This window comes from Vicia villosa, linkage group LG5 (genome assembly GCF_029867415.1).
Source record: "Vicia villosa cultivar HV-30 ecotype Madison, WI linkage group LG5, Vvil1.0, whole genome shotgun sequence".
Taxonomy (NCBI): Eukaryota; Viridiplantae; Streptophyta; class Magnoliopsida; order Fabales; family Fabaceae; genus Vicia; species Vicia villosa.
This window is the reverse complement of record NC_081184.1, coordinates 173,283,998-173,290,931: the sequence shown is the minus strand read 5'-3', so window position 1 is coordinate 173,290,931 and position 6,934 is coordinate 173,283,998. Positions and strand designations below refer to the sequence as shown.

General features: G+C 29.5%; 1 long non-coding RNA gene across 2 annotated transcripts; it reads right to left on the bottom strand.

The window, feature by feature from the left end:
* Positions 1 to 3,343: 3,343 nt before the first annotated feature.
* LOC131608251 (uncharacterized) lies at positions 3,344 to 6,605 on the bottom strand. 2 transcript variants are annotated; one of them, XR_009285545.1, is made up of 7 exons: positions 6,316 to 6,605; positions 6,090 to 6,125; positions 5,836 to 5,948; positions 5,501 to 5,547; positions 4,390 to 4,528; positions 3,850 to 4,125; positions 3,344 to 3,742 (listed from the first exon to the last, which is right to left on the bottom strand). It is a non-coding gene; the product is annotated as an uncharacterized LOC131608251 (long non-coding RNA). The 2 variants fall into 2 exon arrangements; XR_009285546.1 differs by lacking the exon at positions 4,390 to 4,528.
* Between the last annotated feature and the right edge of the window lie 329 nt (positions 6,606 to 6,934).

Sequence of the window (6,934 nt, the reverse complement as noted above, 5' to 3'; positions counted from 1 at the left end):
GTAAGGAGGTAAGGTTTACAGGTATACAGTCCCGAGTTCGAATCCCACTACTGAGATTTTGCCCACGTTATTTGTTTCTAACTTAGATTTTAATTTTATTTTAAACTTATTTTCAAAAATCATAAAAAAAATTATTTTTTTAATATTTAAATATCATTTTCGTATTTATCATTTATTATTTATTAAAAAAATGTTTTTTTCACTTCTATGCATTTTTTATTCAAAAAATAACCAAAAATAACATAAAAAATAAATAAGGTAATTTTTTATTAGATTTTTGCAACAAGACAATTTTCTTGAATGTTTTGATTTGATTTTATTAAAAAATTAAAACAAAATAATCATGATAAAGTTTTGTTAAAAGATTTGATATGAAATTATTTTATTCCTTTTTCAGTTAACCTATTTTTTTTAATATAAAACCACATATTGACTTCTCCAAAGAGGACCATGAAACCTAGCCGCAAAAGGACGTTCCAAAGCTTCAAAAAAAACTCTTCCAAACTAGTGCATAAGATATCTCCCTCTACGGCCAATCTGAAAGAGTTTGAAGCCCTGTTTCGAGTTCCTGGAGGTACAAGGAATAATTCCCAGCCATTTTGAAAGCTTGTAACGCATCGGGTTGCCCCATTCAAGTCACACCGTTTGGTAAGGTTTTTCTCATCTTCAAACTCGCATGTTACACGTTACATGTCATATCCAGGCCCGTTTTTATGTTTATAATGATGCTCAGTTCATTTTACATTCCTCTTTTTTAAGTTTTAGTGCAGGAATAAAGATCCACCATTGTTGAAGCTTGAAATAAGTGGAGTTTCGTTTTCATGGTTTTAGGTGTTTTTAACCCAAACTAATGATCCCATTGAATTCGTGGCATGTTAAATAGTAAACCTGGGTTATTTGTTTGTGAGTTTTGGACGAGTTTGCAGGTTTTGAAAAGTGGCATCATCGGAGAAGATGAAGTTCGCCGGAAAAGAAAACTCACGGCCAGACATATTATATTTTTTTTACTTGGCGCGTTTAATTATCATGAATTGCAGGTGGTCCAGCTGGTAACGGGTGCGTTTTGGTCGTGAGTGCAAGGGCCTGGGTTCGAGCCCTACCCTTGACACTCTATTTTATCATTTACACACTTATTTGTTTGCAGATCTGGTACCTTCTTCCCACATGGTTTTATCATGTACCTTCAATCCTAACCATGAGATCTTCAACGGATATGATCTGAACGTCCAGATGACGCACATCCACCGTAAGCCTTCAGGAGATCGCTGCACATAATCAAGCGCTCATCTTCCCTTTGGGCCTAGTAATTGTCTGATCCACACCCCCCTGTTTCAGAATGCAATACTAGGCCCATGTTTTATTTCTCTTTGGTTTTAATATTTTTTTTATTAACCTATTTTAATTCATGTTTTCTTAACCAAACAAAATCACAAAAATCATTTAGTTAGGATTAAGCGAATTAATTTAATTTTTATTTCCTTAAGTTTATTAGTTTAATTAGTTATTAACTTAATTAGTAATTAAGTGAGTTTAATTAGTTAATTCAATTTAATTCCTAATAATTAAACAACTTAGTAATCAAGGTTTAGTTTAATTTTAGGATGAAGGAAATTAGACATGGTCATTTTTTTTAAAATTATATAGGTTAATTAAATTAGAATTAGGATTTCTAATTAGTTTCAAAATCAAACTTTTGCTAATCTCTAATTTTCTCTCGACTTTCTTTTCCCATCTCAAACTCTATGTATGGCGCATGCATGTTTATTTTATCATTTGGCTCAATTATTAGAATGTATATAGGTCAATTGTAAATATTTAAAGGAGTCTTTTACTTTCCCGCACTCTTTAATTTCCGTATTTTATTATTATATTGTTTAGATGTATAATAGGATTGTATGGAAAGACTTAAAATTAACCGTTAGCTCACTAATTCCAAGAATAAATAACTGAATACAACACACTTGCACGCACACACCTTTAGGGTATCCCCTCTTTGTTGCCTTTCGGAAAAATAATAGTCAAGTCCCTTCGAGCGTAGGGATGCCTTAGCGTATGCTGCCCTCGATTCAAAATCACCATGTCCCTCCAATTTAAAGATCATAGTCCCTTCGATGTCGCCTTTCGGTATAAATGATCTTGTCCCTCAATTAAATGGTGACAGTCCCTTCAAACGCTAAGGTATCCCTACATGTTGCCTTTATGACTATTCACATCTCATAGGACTTCCTACCCTCTTTATGGTATGGATAGTCTCTATGAAGATTCGACGACCCTTCGATGACCCGCACATCCAATGTATAGGACTACCTACCCTTATATGGTATGGATAGTCCTATCGCCCAAGGAATGCCTTAATGAATAGGAAAGACCTTACAAACTTAGGGTAGGAACTCTTAAGTGCTTGCTCACATTCAACAAAAACAAATACTTTTCAAACCATGTTTTTTAACATTGTCTTTTTAGACATTTTCAAAACAAAAGTGTTTTTCTAAACACACACCACTCTTGCAAACAAATTAAACATTTCAAACAAAAGTGAGCTAAGCAACTAAGAGCCCGTAGATAACTACGGATGAAAAGGGTGCTTACACCTTCCCTTTTCATAACCTACCCCCCGAACTCAATCTCTTTTCAAAGAAGGTCTTTCCTGTTCTTTTATACCTTTCCTAATTGGATAAAATAAAAGTCGGTGGCGACTCTTGCTCACCGCAACATTGTTGCATATTAAAAAATAAAAGTCAGTTCACCGAGTTACAAGTATTAAATTAAAATTTGTATCAAATTAACTATACTATTGTGAATTTCAATTATATTAATTAAATGCAAATACAACTCGTTTAACATATGAAAAAAATGCAAATATATGAGAAAAAAAATACAAACTTTCTAATGTTTCATATACAACAAAAAAAAAACTAAAATTTAAATTGATAATTCAATTAATTACTTTAAAATATTTAATATATTTGAGGTTAAATATTTTGGAAAAAATATTTTTATGGATCCTTTAAATAAGATTATATGTTTATATTGTTTACTATAAAATAAATCTTCAATTCGTGCAATTGTCAAGGAAGAAATGACCATATGTAAAAACTAATTCAAAATGTAAAAAATCTAAAAAAAATCTAAAGAAGAAATGATCATATAACTGATTGTCAAAACTTTTACTAAGTTTTTCTGATGTGAAATGAATATCAATATGTCAAGTGCATAGACAAAAGCATGCATATATCAAAGTGAGATAAACTCCATGAATATCCAACAAATCAACATTACTTTCAATTCTGTCCAAAAACTAAAGTATTTGCACAATGATTAGACTAACATAGATCAACCTGTATCCATAAATTATGAACCTTTCTCAAAACATTTGCCAACCAAGTAGCCATTCATAAGATCACAATGCTAAGATGCCATAGAATTCAATTAAATGAGTAAATACTCCAACTCAAATCCAACAAACACAAAACTAAGTAACCGATCATAAGATCACAATGCTAAGATGCCAATGAGTAAATATTCCAACTCAAATCCAAAAAAACATAATACGCCGAACCTCTTTAGAGAGTATGAATAACCGAGTAAAAATATTGCTTATAATAAAATAGGAAGGATGATAAAGTTTGATATAGAATCCAAACATCAAGTCCATGATCTAGGACGCCAGTGATTTTGTTGAGGAAGCAAGGGAACCTCCAGTCTGCCTTGTAGTTGTGTTGCCACTCTTCAGATAATATGGCTGAGAAAGAGCATTTGATGTGATTAGGGTTATGTTAACTTGGTCATTATCTATCAAAAGACTCAAAATGAACCAAATCTGTTTTGCAAAGTGTTATGATAACTCACCCGTAATACTAAATTCTCTTCTCATGGAAATCTTTTGGTTTAAATTGGTTTTCTTCCAGTAATGAGTTCAAATAAAACCACTCCAAAAGCTATTACAAAAATGCCATCATCCAGGAAATCAAACCAATAAGAAATCAATAAATCCTCATTTTCAGTTAGCAAGTGAAAGATTTCCATGGCATGCCTCACTTAGTACCTACATGCAGTGTGAGGCACATATGTAGCATTCTTGGACTATTGAACTCCGATGTAATCTCCAAGAGGCACATCATTAAGCTGGTAAAACCAAATAACAAAATTAACAAAATTTTCAAATTAACCTAAACACAATGTACACTTTCTAACCTAAATAAAAAAGCCTATTAATTTCTTAGATCCTCAGATTTAAAACATCTAATAACAACAGTACAGATAAACATAAATAATTGAAACTAATCTAGTGATTAATTATTTTCAAATGATGTTAAAACAAACATAAAAATATGGAATTTAAACATATACATCAAGAAATCGAAATGGGGGAAAAGTTCAATAGAAGACCTGAACATCGTCGAAGCTTTATCTGTTGAAGAGCTTGACTTTGATTTGATTGAGATCAACTTCGATGGCGACGACAACGACGGTTTCAGCCAGGACCGTAAAAAATGATTAACATCAAGAAACTCAGAGACCTAAAACTCTTCGTGGAAGATGATTTTTTTAAAACAATTTCCGAATACTTCAAGCAATCATAATATCTTAATACTATAAATTTATAAAAGTTATAAAAAAGTTATAAAAAAGTTACAGAAATCATTGATTTTCAAATTGATATGAAAAGATTCATAATATCTTAAAACAATAAATTTACCTAATGACTTGCAAATTGAAATTAAAAACCAAAAACACTACTATTTTTGATAGTTACAGAAACGAAATCATTGATTTGCTTATCAATACGAAACGATTAGTAGTAACACAATCCAAATGAAAAATAAGAGAAAATTAAACTAACAATAAAAAAGTTAATAATTTTTTAAAAAAAAATCTCAATTCTAAAAAAATATATAACTTTTTTTATCACCAGAAACATGTGATTTTCAAAAATTTAACTAAAAAATAAAATAAAGTTAATAAAAATAAAATCAAGTTCAAATATGATATATTTTTACCGTAGAATCGGCACATAGATAACTTAAATTAGATATTATGCATATCATCACATAATAGCATCATTTTGAATTTGAAAAAGATTAACCTTTAAATACTATATAACATTTCCATAGATAAAATGAAAAAACACATAATCAGACAGTTATAGAAATGAACCAATATACTTCATAATAACATAAAATAATAAAGCTAACTATTGATTTGCAAATCGAATATGCAAAATGAAAGTAATACAGATTCTGAAATTAATGAAACTAAACGATTGATTTGTCAATTGGTACAAAACAATTTGTAGTAATATAACACAATAAACTTACTTATTGATTTGCAAATTGAAATTGGAAATAAAAAACAACACATATTTAGAAAGTTACATAAACTAATATATTGGCAAGTTTGAAAAAGAATTTGTGATTTTTTTAATACATAAAATCAAAATCCATTTGCAATTTTGAAATAAAATAAAATGATTCTAAGAAGGATAAATCAAAGATCTTACCTTTTTAACTTTGAAATTGAAATATTGTTAATGCAACACAGCCTCACCTAATAGATGGATGATAAAGAACGTCATGAATCTAACTCATACAAAACAAAATCATGAAAACAACTTGAAGATGATGAAGAACAACAACACCAAAAAACAATTAAAAAATGATGATAGCGTTCATAACTAATTTTAGAAAGGATATAAAGTAAAAACCTCAATAGAAAGTATAAGTGATCAAATCTTCAGTAATTTAGAGAGTATAATAGCATTAAAGTTTAAAAAATTTAGAAATTTTAGCTCCTCAAACCTTGATCATTTTAATTTCTCATAACAAAAAAAATTACCTTTTCAATTGAAAACCCAATAGGATTATGTGACAGTTGTAGGAACTGAAACGAATTGTAACAGCATTATGCAAATATAAGTATTTGCAGAAAACATATCTCAAATGAATTGTCTGCAAATAAAATTGAGAATTTAGAAGAATAACCAAAAAGCTTAAGCGAAAACGATATAAATAGAGAACATATCCCAAATTGAGAGTTTTAAAAAAATTGAAAACAAACCAATTATGAGAAAAATAACAAAAAAAATTTACCTTTTGATTTAAAAACTGAATCGATTGCAATACATCCTGCAGGAACCGAAAATGAAGAAAAAAGAAATCAAATTCAAATTAATTTCTACTCCAAATAATGAATATGCACAAATCAAATCAGATTAACAAAAGTGAAAACAAAAACCTAAACTTTAATAATAGAATATATGCTGTAACATAAGCCATTGAGGGAAATAAATAAAGTAGAAATTTAAGGAACCCTAACTGTGGATATGCAGAAGTTGGAAATCGAAATCGGAGATTTTGGATTTTGAAAATTGGGAGAGAATATGAACGATTGCGGATCCGAGAATGAAGAGCAAATGAAAGGAAGAGAAAAATAGGAAATGAGGTAGATGAAGAACAAATGAAGGGAAGAGAAAATTAGGAAATGAGGTAGAAGAAGTTGGAAATAAATTGATTGGGAAAGTAAGAACAAAACGTGTCATGAATTGGAAGTACAAAAGACTATTCAGTATTCCAATAAACAATGAGTGTTCAAGTAATATAATTGAGTGGTTCCAATGCAACATACGTTCAAATTCACATTGTAATAAGAAATTGGGAAATGTAACATTTAATAATAGTTAATGATTTATTTTTTTTTAGAGACATTTAATAATTTAAAACTGGCGAGAAAGAATTGGAATGGACTAAAAATTAAAACTGGTGTATTTTTCAATGCATGGAAAAATAAAACCCGTGTGAATTTGGTTACAAAGCGTGTTCCAATGTAACAATTACTAATAATTAGGGTTTGTGTAATTTAATTGGTTAAGGGTGTAATTATTGTTACTAAATAATTATAATATTTATTTATTAATTAAAATAATAAAGGAGATGTA